The sequence below is a fragment of the Periplaneta americana genome, chromosome 5 (assembly GCF_040183065.1).
Source record: "Periplaneta americana isolate PAMFEO1 chromosome 5, P.americana_PAMFEO1_priV1, whole genome shotgun sequence".
NCBI classification, from domain to species: Eukaryota; Metazoa; Arthropoda; class Insecta; order Blattodea; family Blattidae; genus Periplaneta; species Periplaneta americana.
Genome location: NC_091121.1, coordinates 81,949,828 through 81,971,608, shown reverse-complemented (window position 1 = coordinate 81,971,608; position 21,781 = coordinate 81,949,828). Strand labels below are relative to the sequence as shown.

General features: G+C 31.6%; 1 long non-coding RNA gene across 1 annotated transcript in view; it reads right to left on the bottom strand.

Moving 5' to 3' along the window:
• Nucleotides 1-2,136: 2,136 nt before the first annotated feature.
• The window catches only part of LOC138699892 (uncharacterized), a 561,221-nt gene continuing 541,576 nt past the window's right edge, over nucleotides 2,137-21,781 (bottom strand). Inside the window, exon 4 of the long non-coding RNA XR_011332114.1 lies at nucleotides 2,137-2,187. This is a non-coding gene — a long non-coding RNA (uncharacterized lncRNA). The remainder of the gene's footprint in view (nucleotides 2,188-21,781) is intronic.

The following is a 21,781-nucleotide window of genomic DNA, read 5'->3' as shown; positions in this document are numbered from 1 at the left end:
CAATTTCTGAAAATATTCCACACTATTAAGTAGCTCTTCTACTTTCGTCTCGCAACTTACTTCACATTGCAATCTCCATAATTATTGTGAATTTTGTCTAATTTCCTGGACTTTTTGTAAAAGCATCGCAATATTCGCATAGTTTTCTAAGAACTTTGATCTATCACGACGTTTTTTATCTACCACAGAACTGATCTGATCAATTTTTACAAGCTTCTACAATGAAAACAAATTGTAGACTCCTCACCTCAATCCATTTAGAGTTTTGAATCTTTTCAGTACGCTTGAACAATCTCTATTACATTTATATCACAGTCTAGTATATACAGTCGCGAAGCTTAATACGTAGTAAATATGCAAACATTAGATAGTTGCTCACCACTAGGATCGCTAATATCGTCTCATTACAGGCAATGCAAAATAGTACCATCACAGTCTATTGTTTCTAGCACCCTCAAAACTCAAGCTTCGTGACTATATATAGTAGACTGTGTTTATATTAAGACTACACAAGGCCAATTCGCCTTAAATTTATGAAGACATAAGCATTATTTTTTTTATTTTTTTTTTAATTTATTTATTTTATGTCGCTTTAACTTAGGAAGTCATATCGCGACAATACGTACATAAAAAATTCTTACAGTTTACATTAGTTTACTGTATTACAATAATCATTTAGATACATTTGTAAATGTTGATAGCTTTCAGAAATTTAATTAAGTTTGAACTGAATGATGGGTTGTTTAGAACTGTTGATAAGTCTTTTGGTATATGGAATTGATCTCGATGAAGGTGATATAGTGGACATTCAGAAATTAAATGTCGTACAGAGATCCTAATGTGGCAATTGGTGCATGTTGAAGGAGGAGTTCTGTCTAGAAGATAAGAATGTGTAATTCTGGTGTGGCCAACTCGCAATCTGGTGATTATTACTTGGTCTTGACGTTTAAAATTCTGTAGTGGATATTTCATTCTGCAATGCTGTACTATTTCGTGAAGTTTGCTGGATGATGACTCTGTCCATGATGTTTGCCAATGGTTGTGCAGTTTTCTGGTTATATATTTAATGGCGTCTGTATGAGGAATAGATGTGAAAAAATGCAATGGAAGTCTTGTAGCTTCTTTTGCTGCGGCATCTACAGTTTCATTTCCAGGAATGCCCTGATGAGAAGGGATCCATATTAGAGTTATTTTTCGTCCTTGTTTCATCAAGTCAGTGAGGAGCTGATGGATTTCTTGAATTAGTGCGTTTGTAGAGAATATATCTTGAAGAGCTTGTAAACTTGATTGAGAATCAGTGTGAAGAAGATAAGATTTATCAGTCTCTGTTTCCAGAATCTATTCTAAAGCTTTTTTGATGGCGTATAACTCGCATGTGAAAACTGAATAAAGAGATGGCAATGTGTACAACATCGTGTGATAAGCATTATTATCCGTATGAATGTACACAAAAAAAACAGTTACTCAAGAACAGCTTGAATTGCTTGTCATTTGTTTTATTTGTCATAGCAACAATAGGAAAACATTTGAAACAGATGTGAAAATAAAATCAATTTCATTAATAAAAAAACTGCTTCATTATGTAAAAAAAACGCACTTTTCAACAAGATTCTGGAAGTTTAAAATACGGATTTAATGTTTCTAATTATGTCAGATGAAGAATATAAAGCGTGCAGTTCTATGTTGTGTAACTTTCTCCATTCTCCTGTAACTTCATCCCTCTTAGCCTCAAATAATTTCCTAAGCACCTTATTCTCAAACACCCTTAGCATCTGTTCCTCTTCAAAGTGAGAGGCCAAGTTTCACAACCATACAGAACGACCGGCAATGTAACTGTTTTATAAATTCTAACTTTCACCATTTTTGAGAGCAGACTGTATGACAAAAGCTTCTGAATCGAATAATAACAGGAATTTCCCATTTTTAATAATAATAATAACAATAATAATAATAATAATAATAATTACTATTATTATTATTATTATTATTATTATTATTATTATTATTATTATTATTATAAGAAGACGAAGAAGAAGCAGAAGAAGAAAAAGGAAGAAAAACTTCAATATCTCCCCATACCACACATGGGAGAAAAAACGTACTTAAATAATAGAAAATAATCTAAAAATTGTAACTCACCATTGTAGAGGTACGATGTTAGCTCACCAAACGGCTCCAAATACGTCCCTGGAAAACAAAAGACCACCACCTTTAGTAAGACTTGAAGTTTGTGTGAATCATCCCGAACCCAGACCTTCACCTTTAAGAGCGTCAGTCTTTAAAACATACTCGGTCAGTCAAGGCCTATTGTTCTAATTAAAAACAATTGACAATAGGTAGCCTATCTGTCATAATATCAATATACCAGATGAAACAATACCTTTGTCTCTTACAAACCAAACCGGCGGTATGTCCGACATAATTTGTACAAATAATGATGCAATTCCTTGTTAATTCATCATATTCCAATACGCACTTACACCACTTAGCTGCTCCCTCATCTCACCCACTCTAACCTTGTAACATTCGTCGACCTCACGTTAATTAGCTATTCTTTAGCAAGCAATATTTAATAAAATATATGTTGGCGGAGGGTAAAACAGTACAACACCATCCCCACGATCACAAATTACCATTAATATGTGCCAAATACGATAAACCAAAAAAACACAAGAGCTTCAATCACTCCATGATAACTACCGTACACCGCACACTGAAGTATCCAAGATTATACACCTTAAAGTTGTTAAAACTAACTACATGAAATGAAAATTATTGCTTTTTGAACCATTTTTAATAGTTTGTAGGCTACATACTCTTCAATTCAAGGAGTTGTGAATAAATTTTGTCGAGAAAACGCGCCAACAGATAAAGTAAATAATTACCCAAGGATAACGTTTAACATGTTTCTATTATGATGAAGGATGGGTAGATCGGAGAAAAATTCTCTCCGGCACCGGGAAAAATGATTATATGATAAGCGTAAGTAATCACTTTGTGATTCAAGACGGCGACTTTTTTCGTCGCACCCCGGCCACTTAGTCACTCGTAATGAGTGCACCTATACATAGTGTTAGATATTGTGCCACTGTGACACTGTACATGAGGGTAGGCCACCAAAGAGAACAGAGAGGTAGAATTTAAACTGAGAAGGATTCAATCCAGCATCGGAGTAAGAATCCGGTGTGGCTTAGTGGATAAAGCATCAGCACGTAGAGCTGAAAACCCGGGTTCGTGTCCCGGTGCCGGAGAGAATTTCTCCGTTCTATTCATTCTTCACTATATGATAATTCAGAATTCCTGCATAGAAATATCATAATATGAGCAGAAGTGGTGTAAGTCAAAATTGTGTAATGAGGTTTAAAGTAAAAATTCTGTAAAATACAGCGCAAAGTAGCAATTCTAATATGTCATTCGTGTTATCCGCTGACTACTAATAGTTTAAATAAACTGAATATTGCTTGCTACTTTGCTCTGTATTTTAAAGAATGTTTACTTTATTCCTCATTACCCATTTCTGACATACATCACTTCTGCTCTGAACGGCTCATATGTACTTCGGTACATCATTGTAATTCTTAATATGTTTCTATTAGTCTTGAACAGTCTATTTTTTAACAAATCATTCCAAACCAATGTGAATATGGTGTTGATTTTGTATGGTCTTCTTCTTCTTCTTTTCTATAGGCATAAGCCTGTTTGTTTACACACGCTACGTCAATGATGATTACGTCTCATTCCATCTCTTGAGAGGTCTGCCCACTTCTCTTTTTCCTCTAGGGCGTAGGTTCTTTGCTGCCTTAATAAGTCTCGTGTTGTCAGTTCTATCCACATGGGAGCTCCATTCCCTTTTCTTCGTTGTGATGAAAGTCTCAACATCTATAATATTACATTCTTTCCTAACATCCTGGTTCCTAACTCTGTCAAATCTTGTTTTGCTTACTATGGCTCTTAAAGTATTCATTTCTGCTGTTCTCATGAGTCGTTTCGTTTGGCTAGTATCTGCTCTCGTATCCGCTCCGTATGTCATTATTGGTCGTACACATGTTTTATAAATTTTTACTTTGCTTTCTGTGTTTAGATATTTGTTTTTCCAGATGACATCTCGTAAGTATCCTGATATTCTCGATGCTTTAAAAACCTGAGTTCTTACTTCATCAATCAATCTACGAGAACTAGAAATGTGTATTCCAAGATATTTAAAATCCATAACTTGTATAATTTTCCCATTAACTTCCAATTTACATCTTATTGGATTCTTAGATATACACATACATTTAGTTTTATTTGTAGAAATTTCCATATTAAATTTTTCTGCTGTTGTCGCGAATCGATGAAGTAATCGTTGAAGTTCATCCTCTGTTCTGGCAATCAGAACTGCGTCATCAGCATAACATACTATGTTAAAATTTTTATTTCCCATCTGGTAACCTGGAAGACACTTTACATTTTGTATAATTTTATCCATTATCAAATTAAACAATAAAGGACTTAGAGAATCTCCTTGTTTTATTCCTTTTGCACACTTAATTCCTTCCGTAAATTTCCCATTTATAGAAATCTTTGTTTCAGTATTTGTATTTATATCCGTTATCACATTTATTACTGTTCTTGGTATTTCTTTCTATGCAAGATTTCTACTATATCTTCTAATTTAGCTCTATCAAAGGCTTTTGTCAAATCTATAAAACATAGAAAAACAGGTGTTGTATATTCAATTGCCTTTTCTACTATTTGCCTTATTATAAATATTGCATCTGTTGTGCTTCTATTCGGTCTGAATCCTTGTTGTTCATCACTAATACATATATATGACAGAAGTTTTCTGTGTAATATTTTCGTTAGTAACTTTAACACAGAAGGAAGGAGAGTAATTCCTCTATAATTCTCTGGGTCGTCCCTATTTCCTTTTTTGTATATAGGTATAGTAACACTTGTTTTCCATTCATTGGGGATTTTCTGATTTTTTCGTATAATATTAAATAATTTAGTTATTTCCTCTATTAGTTTCTTTCCCCCATATTTTAGGAATTCGTTCTTTATCTCATCTATTCCTGGTGCCTTTCTTCAATTTAATTCCTTTATAACCACTTGAACATCTTCTTCTGTTATTTGAAATTCTTCATTTTCTTCCTTTATTATTTCTTCTATAATTTGTGTCTCCTGGTTATCATTGTCAAGTATAATGTTATCAGAATAGAGATGTGTGAAATGCTGTTTCCATGTCGATTCATTAATTTTATTTATTTTTATTGTTTCATTTATCTCAGCTCTTCTATTTCTTAACATTCGCCAAACTTTTTTTTGCGCACCATATAAATCCGACTCCATTCCTTTTGTAAATGCTTCCCAATGGGATTCTTTTATTTGCCTTATTCTTATTTAGTTTCATTTCTAATTTTCTTATATATCTCTCTATCTTCTATTTTTTGTGTACTCCTAAATTTAATAAAAGCTTGCTTCTTCTGTTGGGCTATTTGTTTAACTTCTTCTGTAAACCATGGCGTTTTATACCCTTCTGAAGGAGGACAAACTCTCACCTTCCTCTTTCCTAGTGTCTCCTCAGCTGTGTTTAAAATGTTGTTTCTTATCTTATGCCATGCTGTTTCCTCATTATCATTAATATCTATTTTATTTTCTTCGATTTTATATGCTAAACGTCTGGCATATAGATCTCTAATTGACGTATGGTCCATTGATTCTATGTTAAATTTATATATATATATATATATATATATATATATATATATATATATATATATATATATATATATATTCTGGCTTCTGCCTTTTAATTATTTGAAGATCCCATCTTAGCTTACCAAGCAGTAGCATATGATCAGTGCCTATGTCTGCCGAATTCAGTGTTCTCACATCTAATATTTCCGTGGGTTTAAACATTCTGTTGGTTATTATATAATCTATTACCGATTCCGTACCTCGGGAACCTCTAAAAGTGAATTTATATTTTAAGTCATGATCGAAGAATGTATTGTTAATCCTTAAATTATTTTGACAACAAAATTCCACTAGCATGTCTCCATTATCATTAATAATTTCTTCATTAAAACGTTGATTAATTCCATTAATAACCTTGTTTCCTATTCTAGCGTTCAAATCCCCCATTATAAGTATTCGATCATTAGTAGGAATTCTATCTAATTGATCTTGCAGATCTACATAGAATTTTGCACGTTCTAGTTTTGGTTTACTTATGTCAGGAGCATATACACTAAATATATAGAGGAGATTTCCACTGAAATTCAATTTTACTACCATCATGTTTTCATTAATATAATCTATATCTACAATATTTTGTTCATATTTACCATGGAGTAAAATTCCAACTCCGGCTTTCGCTCTCTTGTTTTTGTCTTTACCACTATATGCAAAAATGTATGGTAATAGAATAAATATAGGAAATGCCTGTTATTATTCGGTTGAGAAGCTTTCGCTCTCTTGTTTTTGTCTTTACCACTATATGCAAAAATGTATGGTAATAGAATAAATATAGGAAATGCCTGTTATTATTCGGTTGAGAAGCTTTTATCATCCAGTCTGTTGTCAAGAAATCTGAAAGTTAGAATTTATAATATATTACCGGTTGTTCTATATGGTTGTGAAACTTGGACTCTCACTTTGAGAGAGGAACATAGGTTAAGGGGTTTTGAGAAAAAGGTGCTTAGGAAAATATTTGGGGCGAAGAGGGATGAAGTTACAGCAGAATGGAGAGAGTTACACAACGCAGAACTGCACGCATTTTGTTCTTCACCTGACATAATTACGAAAATTAAATCCAGATGTTTGAGATGGGCAGGACATGTAGCACGTATGGGCGAATCCAGAAATGCATATAGAGTGTTAGTTAGGAGGCCGGAGGGAATAAGACCTTTGGGGAGGCCGAGACGTAGATGGGAAGATAATATTAAAATGTATTTGAGAGAGGTGGGATATGATGATTGAGACTGGATTAGTCTTGCTCAGGATAGAGACCAATGGCGGGCTTATGTGAGGGCGGCAATGAACCTCCGAGTTCCTTAAAAGCCAGTAAGTAAGTAAGTAAGTAAGTAATTTTCTTGTGTTTACCCTATTGCTCATCGTTGTTTACATAAACAAAAAAAAAATGAAAAACATTTAATTTTCAATATATTTTGGTGTAAAGAGTACTTTTATGTTTTCATTTTTAACACACAAAGTAATTATAATAATTAAGAAAAAAATAACAAGATTAGTTCATATTTCCGCTTGTCATGTATGTGAAATAATATTATCGGTTATTCCATACTTGAAATAGTGCATAAAAATTAAAATTATGTGATTGAGCATATGATAACCTCGTCATTAAAGAAAAATCAAACATCAGTTCCGTGTGTGTTGTATGAAATACAGAGAGGAAGTGAAATAATTCTACAGATTGAAAGAGGTAATAGAGTACACTCAAATTAACAGAAAACTTATATTACATTTTGTAATTTAAAGCACGGTTAATTAGAAAATTGAGTTGGAAGTTTCAGCAGTCAACCAAACATCGCCGCTATCACACTGCTCTTTCTTCTCATAATATAGATGTAGATACGTGTGCAAATTATTAGACTCAGCACCACATTTTTTACATTTTCATAATTATCATGACTTACTGGCCACAAAATAATTCTGTAGGACTCTATGCGGCAGGATCAAAAAAAGTCCTAGAAAACCGAATTTTTCCACAAATGAGGGATTGGTTCCCTGATGGTGAATGTGTCTTCATGCAGGATGGAGCACCCTGTCACAAAGCCAGATCAGTAACTAATTTTCTAGCTGAAAATAATGTAGACGTCCTTCCCTGGCCAGGTAACAGCTGAGACCCAAATCCTATTGAAAATATTTGATCTATCGCAAAGAGAAAACTAAAAAAAAAGACGACTACCACCACAGGAGCATTTACCCAAATATGGCACAGGGATGAAGACATCAAGAAACAATGTGAAAATCTCATGAACAGCGTGTCAAACTGCATAAAATTGGTGATAAAGAACAAAGGGTTTCATACTAAATATTAATTGTTGGAAACAGTGTGTAATAAATGAGTTTTGTAGAAGAAATGTTACTTGAATCATATACAGTATATTATCGTTTGACTCTAATAATTTGCATATGTCTTATAAGAGGTCAATCACCACAGATCTGTCTTCCTAGGTGAACTGCCTCCCACCTCCCTCTTTGACTACAATGTTGTTATCTGTTCGCATTGTTCAGTGGCTTGAAATCTGTGGTTTTAAATTAAATTTACACGAAAATCACCCACGCTATTTAAATACGTCAGAGGCATTAGTGATTCTTTATTAGATATTCCATCGATATGGACAAAAATCACGTTCCTATTCGCAATAGTTAACCGAATAAGAGGGTGTTAAACATTTGGAGAAAGGAAATCTGAGAAACTTATGGACTTTCCACCAATATGGTATTGCACATTTTTGTTACATACAACATGAGCTATTCGCTCTGAAAATCTGCATGGCTATTTCACTTCCATTCTGTATATAGGCCTGATTATAATAATTACAGCGTATTTCTAGAGTTGTTTCATCCCCACTTTAGTTTGATCACTGAGTAAGGAACGCAAGTCAGACGTCAGTCCCGTGTAGCCTATGTTGTGGGCAGATATTGAAGATTGGCAAAAAATAATAATTTAATACCATATACAAACCAAAACAAACAACTTTGAATTTATTTTTAGTTTGCTCGCGTGTTAATGGCACATTGTTACATAAAATATTATGAAGCACCGAGGCACGAATGTTCGTGACAGCCATGGCCAACTCTGCGGGTTATGTTAGAACAATAGTAACAACCGATAGTGGCTACTGGTGCGACCTTCAACTATGCTAGCTAATGAAGCCAATTATGTGCCTGTGTCATAAGGTGTGTACTCTTTGAATTCATAAGCTTCTTTAGACCTGCAGTACTTGGGTAATACAATAAAGAGACAGGACTGACTTTTCACAAAAAAATAGCCGAAATACCATTTTTCGGTTTGTTTATACGAAAATATTCCCTTGAAAATTAGGAAGTTGACAGTAAGCGGTTTTTCGCCCCACCGTCTTGTTTGATCTCTAGGAGCGATTTTCATATAGGCCTGCTCCATATGTCAGTATTGTATCTCTTCTCACAAATTTGTCTTTTCCTAGAAACTACATTTTTATGTTCACATGCTCCATGTGCATGCAGTTTTCATCAAACTCAAAGAAAATATTCGTACATGTCCATGGACATATTATCTAAGATCTAACGTTGAGACATTTTAAGTAGGTATCTTGAAAATTGGAAGGTAAAAAATTATTATGTAATTTTAAAATTTGGACAAATAAATGTCTGATTTTAAAAATAGGTAGATTTAAATCCCTTTAGACTAGTACCTCATATTTCCGAAAGTTAAGAAAAATCACTGAATGGAATGAAGTTTTCAACAAATGAATCAGTAATGAGTTGTGTGGAGGAATGTTCTGCAAACTAAACTAAACATACCCTTTTTAAAGCCTATAATTGCTTTGTGACCGTTTTGCGAGGTCTCCTGAGTTAAAAGGTGATTATGTTGAATAAATACAATTTTTTTATATATTGCCGGATAATATAATGAACTCAAGTTTAACATGAATTAGGAATTATTTACACAGTTGCTTCCGAAAATGGATACAAAAAAAACAATAGTTAATTTAATAAAAGTACAAAACGAAAGCTCTCTTGCAGCTTGCCTCCTCCTGATGCCGCTCCAATACTTAATTGAATCTTCGTTGCGTGGTTTGAGTTCACTGCTGTAATGTGTGAGCCGGCAAACTGAAGATCATGGCTTCATTAAAGATCGGACTCCTCTCTCCTTTCTTCGTGGAAGTTTTCTCCTTGTGAACTTTCTTCCCGTGCTGAAGTAGGTACACATTAAATGAGAAAGATTTCATCCATCGAAATAGAGTTAAGGAAATGATCCCAGGATGGAAGCAGTATTCCCTCGCTGAACCGCAATTCCAATGCGTTGACGAAGGAAATTGATACATCTAGGATCGTCGATACGGGACAGTAGGCGTGTACCAATTTGGGTCAGTAGATCTTTAGCGTCTCTACACCATGGACCAAAGGTCTCAACTGCAAAAGCAACGAAGATGTAATTTGATGTTAAATGTTCATATTTACGTCGCTTAGCATGATAAGCGGATTCAGCAGCAGATCCAGCACAATTGACAGAAATTATCAATATCGCCTCGTATTATACATATTAATTAAACATAGAGACAACAAAATTAAAATAATTAAATGTACGTGCACACGAGACAAATCAAAACAGTACTTCAATAATCACCAACAATTAATCATCAACAAGAACTATTGAATCTCATGGTCCGTTCCGATTTCATCGTTATTTCAGCTAAACTGTCTCGACATCACATTTCTGGACGTCCAAAATTGTGCATAATCCAATTACTACTCGTGATGCTCTATCCCCGTACTGACGCATGTAGTTCCAAATTATCCCAACAAGTTTAATTAAATATTTCAGTTGGGCTCTAATATCTGTATTGAGATTCTACCATCTAAGCACCTTCCAGCTACAGTTCGCAGGAATCTCGAGAGATGTGTTTTTTGTTGGAGTCTGCACTCCGAGCGAGCCATATTGCAACTGGGAACTGCAGTCACTATAGCAGTGATCGCCAAAAGCTGTGTCGTGACACATGCCCCTGTCTCCACTCAAGCGTAACCATGGCATCATACCCCCACCCTCTGTTTAGAGCCTTCACTTTTTTTCCACCTTTTTCGTTTCTCTATTTCTGTTTTCTGTTTTTCCGCTTTCATAAACTAGTACGTGCACAACACCCATGCCCAAGGCAGGACTCGAACCCACAACCTTTCGGACCAAGAGATAGAGACATGCCGTGCCCCTACCGCTTGAGCGACACTTCGATGTAAGACAGAAATTTATCAGCAGCGGACGTACACATGTAATGTTACAAGTGTGTAGGATAATATGTTTCGGTGTCATTTCCAAAACATAAAACAGATAATATGTAAAAACTTAATTTTAAGGAGCATGGGAGCAAAATATTTCTTATGTGCAGATGGGAAAAATATGAGATACTTAATTTGTTGTAAAATTTTAAATGAAGTATAAAAGAACAATGTACGTTGTCATTATTATTTTTGATATAAAGACTACCAAGCCCTTAACTGTAAATTGAATATTTTATTAATAAACGAACAATAAAAAGTATCGGCTTTTATGTCATAATCGGGGTAAAATACTTCGACTTTTTTTTCGACGTATGTTTTTTAATTTGAATATTTCATTCATAAACAAACAATAAAAAGTATCGGCTTCTATGTCTTAATCGGGGTAAAATACTTCGACTTTTTTTCGACGTTTGTAGTGTAATTTGAATATTTCATTAATGAAAAACAATAAAAAGTATCGGCTTCAATATCTTAATCGGGGTAAAATACTACGACATTTTTTCGACGTATGTAGTGTAATTTGAATATTTCATTAATAAACAAACAATAATAATTATCGAATTTTATGTCTTAATCGGTGTAAACTACTTCGACTTTTCTTTCGACGTATGTAGTGTAATTTGAATATTTCATTAATAAACAAACAATAAAAAGTATTGGTTTCTGTGTCTTAATCGGGGTAAAATACTTCGACTTTTTTTCGACGTTTGTAGCGTAATTTGAATATTTCATTAATAAACAAACAATAAAAAGTATCGGCTTCTATGTCTTAATCGGGATAAAATACTTTGATTTTTTTTCTAAGTATGTAGTGTAATTTGAATACTTCATTAGTAAACAAACAATAAAAAGTATCGGCTTCTATGTCTTAATCGGGGTAAAATACTTCGACTTCTTTCTCGAGGTATGTAGCGTAATTTGAATATTTCATTAGTAAACAAAAAATAAAAAGTATCGGCTTGTAAGTCTTAATAGGGGTAAAATACTTCGACGTTTTTTCGACGTTTGTAGCGTAATATGAATATTTCATTAATTAACAAACTATAAATAGTATCGGCTTCTTTGTCTTAATCGGGGTAAAATACTTCGACTTTTTTCGACGTTTGTAGTTTAATTTGAATATTGCATTAATAAACAAACAATAAAAAGTATCGGCTTCTACGTCTTAATCGGGGTAAAATACTTCGAATTTTTTTCGACGTATGTAGCGTAATTCGAATATTTCATTAGTAAACAAACAACACAAAGTATCGCCTTATATGTCTTAATGGGGGAAAATAATTCGACTTTTTTTTCGACGTAGATGTAGTGTAATTTGAATATTTCATAAATAAGCAAACAATAAAAAGTATCGGCTTCTATGTCTTAATCGGGATAAAATACTTTGATTTTTTTTCGAAGTATGTAGTGTAATTTGAATACTTCATTAGTAAACAAACAATAAAAAGTATCGGGTTCTATGTCTTAATCGGGGTAAAATACTTCGACTTCTTTCTCGAGGTATGTAGCGTAATTTGAATATTTCATTAGTAAACAAAAATAAAAAGTATCGGCTTGTAACTCTTAATAGGGGTAAAATACTTCGACGTTTTTTCGACGTTTGTAGCGTAATTTGAATATTTCATTAATTAACAAACTATAAATAGTATCGGCTTCTTTGTCTTAATCGGGGTAAAATACTTCGACTTTTTTCGACGTTTGTAGTTTAATTTGAATATTGCATTAATAAACAAACAATAAAAAGTATCGGCTTCTACGTCTTAATCGGGGTAAAATACTTCGACTTTTTTTCGACGTATGTAGCGTAATTCGAATATTTCATTAGTAAACAAACAACATAAAGTATCGCCTTATATGTCTTAATGGGGGAAAATAATTCGACTTTTTTTCTCGACGTAGATGTAGTGTAATTTGAATATTTCATTAATAAACAAACAATAAAAAGTATCGGCTTCTATGTCTTAATCTGGGTAAAATACTTCGACTTTTTTCGACGCATGTAGTGTAATTTGAATATTTCATTAATAAACAAACAATTAAAAGTATTGGTTTTTATGTCTTAATCGGGATAAAATACTTCGACTTTTTTCTTCGACGTATGTAGTGTAATTTGAATATTTCATTAATAAACAAAAATAAACAGTATCGGCTTCTATGTCTTAATCGGGGTAAAATACTTAAAATTTTTGGACGTATATAGCGTAATTTGAATATTTCATTAGTAAACAAACAATATAAAGTATCGGCTTATATGTCTTAATAGGGGTAAAATACTTCGACTTTTTTTTTTCGACGTAGATGTAGTGTAATTTGAATATTTCATTAATAAACAAACAATAAAAAGTATCGGCTTCTATGTCTTAATCGGAGTAAAATACTTCGACTTTTTTCGACGTAGATGTAGTGTAATTTGAATATTTCATTAATAAACAAACAATAAAAAGTATCAGCTTCTATGTCTTAATCGCGGTAAAATACTTCGACTTTTTTTTCGGAGTAGATGTAGTGTAATTTGAATATTTCATTAATAAAAAAACAGTAAAAAGCATCGGCTTCTATGTCTTAATCGGGGTAATATACTTCGATTTTTTCTCGACGAATGTAGTTTAATTTGAATCTATCATTAATAAACAAACAATCAAAAGTATCGGCTTCAAAGTCTTAGTCGGGGTAAAATACTTACACTTTTTTTCGACGTATGTAGTGTAATTTGAATATTTCATTAATAAACAAACAATAAGAAGTATCGGCTCCTACGTCTTAATCGGAGTAAAATACTTCGACTTTTTTCGACGTATGTAGCGTAATTCAATATTTCATTAGTAAACAAACAACATAAAGTATCGCCTTATATGTCTTAATGGGGGAAAATACTTCGACTTTGTTTTTTCGACGTAGATGTAGTGTAATTTGAATATTTCATTAATAAACAAACAATAAAAATTATCGGCTTCTATGTCTTAATCTGGGTAAATTACTTCGACTTTTTTCGACGCATGTAGTGTAATTTGAATATTTCATTAATAAACAAACAATAAAAAGTATTGGTTTTTATGTCTTAATCGGGATAAAATACTTCGACTTTTTTCTTCGACGTATGTAGTGTAATTTGAATATTTCATTAATAAACAAAAAATAAACAGTATCGGCTTCTATGTCTTAATCGGGGTAAAATACTTCAACTTTTTTTCGACGTATATAGCGTAATTTGAATATTTCATTAGTAAACAAACAATATAAAGTATCGGCTTATACGTCTTAATAGGGGTAAAATACTTCGACTTTTTTTTCGACGTAGATATAGTGTAATTTGAATATTTCATTAATAAACAAACAATCAAAAGTATCGGCTTGTATGTCTTAATCGGAGTAAATTACTTCGACTTCTTTCCGAAGTAGATGCAGTGTAATTTTAATATTTCATTAATAAACAAACTATAAATAGTATCGGCTTCTTTGTCTTAATCGGGGTAAAATACTTCGACTTTTTTCGACGTTTGTAGTTTAATTTGAATATTGCATTAATAAACAAACAATAAAAAGTTTCGGCTTCTACGTCTTAATCGGGGTAAAATACTTCGACTTTTTTTCGACGTATGTAGCGTAATTCGAATATTTCATTAGTAAACAAACAACATAAAGTATCGCCTTATATGTCTTATTGGGGGAAAATAATTCGACTTTTTTTTTCGGCGTAGATGTAGTGTAATTTGAATATTTCATTAATAAATAAACAATAAAAAGTATCGGCTTCTATGTTTTAATCTGGGTAAAATACTTCGACTTTTTTCGACGCATGTAGTGTAATTTGAATATTTCATTAATAAACAAACAATTAAAAGTATTGGTTTTTATGTCTTAATCGGGATAAAATACTTCGACTTTTTTCTTCGACGTATGTAGTGTAATTTGAATATTTCAATAATAAACAAAAATAAACAGTATCGGCTTCTATGTCTTAATCGGGGTAAAATACTTAAACTTTTTTTCGACGTATATAGCGTAATTTGAATATTTCATTAGTAAACAAACAATATAAAGTATCGGCTTATATGTCTTAATAGGGGTAAAATACTTCGACTTTTTTTTGGGACGTAAATGTAGTGTAATTTGAATATTTCATTAATAAACAAACAATAAAAAGTATCAGCTTCTATGTCTTAATCGGAGTAAAATACTTCGACTTTTTTTCGACGTAGATGTAGTGTAATTTGAATATTTCATTAATAAACAAACAATCAAAAGTATCAGCTTCTATGTCTTAATCGGGGTAAAATACTTCGACTTTTTTTTCGAAGTAGATGTAGTGTAATTTGAATATTTCATTAATAAAAAAACCGTAAAAAGTATCGGCTTCTATGTCTTAATCGGGGTAATATACTTCGATTTTTTCTCGAGGAATGTAGTTTAATTTGAATATTTCTTAATAAACAAAGAATCAAAAGTATCGGCTTCAAAGTCTTAGTCGGGGTAAAATACTTACACTTTTTTTCGACGTATGTAGTGTAATTTGAATATTTCATTAATAAACAAACAATAAGAAGTATCGGCTTCTACGTCTTAATCGGAGTAAAATACTTCGACTTTTTTCGACGTATGTAGCGTAATTCGAATATTTCATTAGTAAACAAACAACATAAAGTTTCGCCTTATATGTCTTAATGGGGGAAAATACTTCGACTTTTTTTTTCGACGTAGAAGTAGTGTCATTTGAATATTTCATTAATAAACAAACAATAAAAATTATCGGCTTCTATGTCTTAATCTGGGTAAATTACTTCGACTTTTTTCGACGCATGTAGTGTAATTTGAATATTTCATTAATAAACAAACAAAAAAATGTATTGGTTTTTATGTCTTAATCGGGATAAAATACTTCGACTTTTTTCTTCGACGTATGTAGTGTAATTTGAATATTTCATTAATAAACAAAAATAAACAGTATCCGCTTCTATGTCTTAATCGGGGTAAAATACTTCAACTTTTTTTTCGACGTATATAGCGTAATTTGAATATTTTATTAGTAAACAAACAATATAAAGTATCGGCTTATATGTCTTAATCGGGGTAAAAAAGTTCGACTTTCGTCTTCTATATCTTAATCAGGGTAAAATACTTCGACTTTTTTTTCGACGTAGATGTGGTGTAATTTGAATATGTCATTAATAAACAAACAATAAAAAGTATCAGCTTCTATGTCTTAATCGGGGTAAAATACTTCGACTTTTTTTTCGAAGTAGATGTAGTGTAATTTGAATATTTCATTAATAAAAAAACAGTAAAATGTATCGGCTTCTATGTCTTCATCGGGGTAAAATACTTCGACTTTTTTTCGACGAATGTAGTTTAATTTGAATATTTCATTAATAAACAAACAATCAAAAGTATCGGCTTCAAAGTCTTAATCGGGGTAAATACTTAGAGTTTTTTTCGACGTATGTAGTGTAATTTGAATATTTCATTAATAAACAAACAATAACAAGTATCGGCTTCTACGTCTTAATCGGAGTAAAATACTTCGACTTTTTTCGACGTATGTAGCGTAATTTGAATATTTCATTAGTAAACAAACAACAAAAAGTATCGACTTCTGTGTCTTAATGGAGGAAAATACTTCAACTTTTTTTTTTCGACGTAGATGTAGTGTAATTTTTTTAATATTTCATTAATAAACAAACAATAAAAAGTATCGGCATCTATGTCTTAATCGGGATAAAATACTTCAACTTTTTTTCGAAGTTTGTAGTTTAATTTGAATATTGCATTAATAAACAAACATTAAAAAGTATCAGGTTGTATGTCTTAATTGCGGTAAAATACTTCGACGTTTTTTTCGTAGTAGATGTAGTGTAATTTGTATATTTCATTAATAAAAAAACAGTAAAAGTATCGGCTTCTATGTCTTAATCGGGGTAAAATACTTCGACTTTTTTTTCGACGAATGTAGTTAAATTTGAATATTTCATTAATAAACAAACAATCAAAAGTATCGGCTTCAATGTCTTAATCGGGGTAAAATATTTCGACTTTATTTCGTCGTATGTAGTGTAATTTGAATATTTCATTATTAAACAAACAATAAAAAGTATCGGCTTCTATGTCTTAATCGGGGTAAAATACTTCGCCTTTTTTTCGACGTAGATGTAGTGTAATTTGAATATTTCATTAATAAACAAACAATAAAAAGTATCAGCTTCTATGTCTTAATCGGGGTAAAATACTTCGACTTTTTTTTTCGAAGTAGATGTAGTGTACTTTGAATATTTCATTAATAAAAAACAGTAAAAAGTATCGGCTTCTATGTCTTAATCGGGGTAAAATAATTCGACTTTTTTTCGACGAATGTAGTTTAATTTGAATATTTCATTAATAAACAAACAATCAAAAGTATCGGCTTCAAAGTCTTAATCGGGATAAAATACTTCAACTTTTTTTCGACGTTTGTAGTTTAATTTGAATATTGCATTAATAAACAAACAATAAAAAGTATCAGCTTCTATGTCTTAATCGGGGTAAAATAATTCGACTTTTTTTTCGTAGTAGATGTAGTGTAATTTGAATATTTCATTAATAAAAAAACAGTAAAAAGTATCACTTCTATGTCTTAATCGGGGTAAAATACTTCGACTTTTTTTCAACGAATGTAGTTTAATTTGAATAGTTCATTAATGAACAAACAATCAAAAGTATCGGCTTCAAAGTCTTAATTGGGGTAAAATACTTAGACTTTTTTTCGAAGTATGTAGTGTAATTTGAATATTTCATTAATAAACAAACAATAAAAAGTATCGGCTTCTACGTCTTAATCGGAGTAAAATACTTCGACTTTTTCCGACGTATGTAGCGTAATTTGAATATTTCATTAGTAAACAAACAACAAAAAGTATCGGCTTCTTTGTCTTAATGCGGGAAAATTCTTCAACTTTTTTTTTTCGACGTAGATGTAGTGTAATTTGAATATTTCATTAATAAAAAACAGTAAAAAGTATCGGCTTCTATGTCTTAATCGGGGTAAAATACTTCGACTTTTTTTCGACGAATGTAGTTTAATTTGAATTTTTCATTAATAAACAAACAATAAAAAGTATCGGCTTCTATGTCTTAAATGGGGTAAAATACTTCGACTTTTTTTTTCGACGTAGATGTAGTGTAATTTGAATATTCCATTAATAAACAAACAATAAAAAGTATCAGCTTCTATGTCTTAATCGGAGTAAAATACTTCGACTTTTTTTCGACGAATGTAGTTTAATTTGAATATTTCATTAATAAACAAACAATCAAAAGTATCGGCTTCAATGTCTTAATCGGGGTAAAATACTTCGACTTTTTTTCGACGTATGTAGTGTAATTTGAATATTTCATTAATAAACAAACAATAAAAAGAACCGGTTCCTACGTCTTAATCGGAGTAAAATGCTTCGACTTTTTTCGACGTATGTAGCGTAATTTGAATATTTCATTAGTAAACAAACAACAAAAAGTATCGGCTTATATGTCTTAATGGGGGAAAATACTTCGACTTTTTTTTTCGACGTAGATGTAGTGTAATTTGAATATTTCATTAATAAACAAACAATAAAAAGTATCGGCTACTATGTCTTAATCGGGGTAAAATACTTCGACTTTTTTCGGCGTTTGTAGTTTAATTTGAATATTGCATTAATAAACAAACAATAAAAAGTATCAGCTTCTATGTCTTAATCGGGGTAAAATACTTCGACTTTTTTCGACGTATGTAGTTTAATTTGAATATTTCATTAATAAACAAACAATAAAAAGTATCGGCTTCTATGTCTTAATCGGGGTCAAATAGTTCGAATTTTTTTTCGACGTAGATGTAGTGTAATTTGAATATTTCATTAATAAACAAACAATAAAAAGTATCATCTTATATGTCTTAATCGGGGTAAAATACTTCGACTTTTTTTTCGAAGTAGATGTAGTGTAATTTGAATATTTCATTAATAAAAAAACAGTAAAAAGTATCGGCTTCTATGTCTTAATCGGGATAAAATACTTCGACTTTTTTTGGACGTATGTAGTGTAATTTGAATATTTCATTAATAAAAAAACAGTAAAAAGTATAGCCTTCTATGTCTTAATCGGGGTAAAATACTTCGACTTTCTTCGACTTATGTAGTTTAATTTGAATATTTCATTAATAAACAAACAATAAAAAGTATCAGCTTCTATGTCTTAAATGGGGTAAAATACTTCGACTTTTTTTCGACGTAGATGTAGTGTAATTTGAATATTTAATTAATAAACAAACAATAAAAGTATCAGCTTCTATGTCTTAATCGGGGTAAAATACTTCGACATTTTTTTCGAAGTAGATGTAGTGTAATTTGAATATTTCATTAATAAAAAACAGTAAAAAGTATCGGCTTCTATGTCTTAATCGGGGTAAAATACTTCGACTTTTTTTCGACGAATGTAGTTTAATTTGAATTTTTCAGTAATAAACAAACAATAAAAAGTATCGGCTTCTATGTCTTAAATGGGGTAAAATACTTCGACTTTTTTTTCGACGTAGATGTAGTGTAATTTGAATATTTAATTAATAAACAAACAATAAAAAGTATCAGCTTCTATGTCTTAATCGGGGTAAAATACTTCGACATTTTTTTCGAAGTAGATGTAGTGTAATTTGAATATTTCATTAATAAAAAAACAGTAAAAAGTATCGGCTTCTATGTCTTAATCGGGGTAAAATACTTCGACTTTTTTTCGACGAATGTAGTTTAATTTGAATATTTCATTAATAAACAAACAATCAAAAGTATCGGCTTCAAAGTCTTAATTGGGGTAAAATACTTAGACTTTTTTTCGACGTATGTAGTGTAATTCGAATATTTCATTAATAAACAAACAATAAAAAGTATCGGCTTCTACGTCTTAATCGGAGTAAAATACTTCGACTTTTTTCGACGTATGTAGCGTAATTTGAATATTTCATTAGTAAACAAACATTAAAAAGTATCGGCTTATATGTTTTAATCGGGGTAAAATACTTCGACTTTTTTTCGACGTATGTAGTTTAATTTGAATAATTCATTAATAAACAAACAATAAAAAGTATCGGCTTCTATGTCTTAATCGGGGTAAAATACTTCGACTTTTTTTTTCGAAGTAGATGTAGTGTAATTTGAATATTTCATTAATAAAAAAAAAACAGTAAAAAGTATTGGCTGCTATGTCTTAATCGGGGTAAAATACTTCGACTTTTTTTCGACGTATGCAGTGTAATTTGAATATTTCATTAATAAACAAACAATAAAAAGTATTGGTTTCTATGGCTTAATCGGGGTAAATGCTTCGTATTTTTTAAAGTATGTAATGTAATTTACAACTATGTGACCAGCCTGGTACATTTTTCTAATTTTAAATATCTTTTGATGTAAAGTACACGTTCTTTTTATGGTACATAAGAAAATATATTTTAATTTTATTAATAATGCAAACATAATGAACAGGAGGATAAAAGATAACACGGAAAAAAGTGTGTGCAGTTAATAAGTAGAAGAATAAGTTATTATATTGGTTTTGTTTTTTGGTCACAGCCCGTTTCTGCATTGTTATTCGCTGCATTAAATGAGAAGGTACCCACTCCACCTCTCTCCCTGCGATAGTGGTGTGCGGGTTGCATTTCTATTATATCATAATTTCATCATGTTTGGCAACCACTGCACTATAGAAATTCATAATAGTTTCATTTCATACATAATTTTCTTTAATAGAAACCCATGAGCCAACAGAAGAATGAAATGTCTATTTGAGGTTAAGATAGATGAAATAAAATAAATTACAATTACGGTTAAAATAAATTCCATATAATAATCATAATATTAAGAAATATAGCAACATCATTTTATTTTTATTTCAATTTTTATTGTACCTGAGTTTTTCAATGTACTTCCCTATCACCCCCTCTGCTAGTAAGCCTCTATCCGTTCTCCACACAGAACCAAGGCCGCATATGAGTTACTGAGTATAGTACGTTCCAGAAATATGTTAGCGTTTTCCAGTGACGAAAGAGCTTTCAATATGGAATCATATTTTCGCACAGGTACTGTCGTCCGTTTGCCTACGTCGCATCCCGGTTTCCCCCCCACCCGCTTCTGCTCACTCCTCTGTAAAGGCTAGTAGCTGGGCTGTCTTAGCTCTTTTCTGAAAATATTAATTTCTGTTAGGAATAGGACGTCTACGTAATATTATACAACTGTTTAATATAACTTAAATACAAGGGCCTCGTTAAATAATTAACTCTCACGTGATTTCCCTCTTTCTATGACCCTGCGACAAAACCACTTGGACGGACGGATAGCATGTCTGAGTAATTTTATCTTTTCGGATCGAACAGAATTGAAGATCAAATTTACAGTACGTAAGGTACGTACTTTTTTTTATAGAATAGGTACAGAATTATTTCAACATGAGTTACTCGTACGAAGGACGAAACTGGTAATTGGAATTAGGTACAATAGTCTATAGTGCGATAATATGCACAAAAGAACTGAAGCCTGTATCGAAATAAACGGCCACCATTTTCAAAAATGTGTTTAAATATCCATATCATGATTATTTTTCAATTTAACTTCATTCTCTATATTGTACGCTGATGTGCTGTAGACAGTATAATATAGGCTACACTGCATAATGAATTTGTCCGAATGGATAGCTCAATTCGTGAGTAAAAACACTTATTGTTAATGCAGTACTGTATTTTGATTAAATAAAAACTTAATGAAATATATTAAACACAAAATCGTGATATTTCCTAGTTTACGTAAAT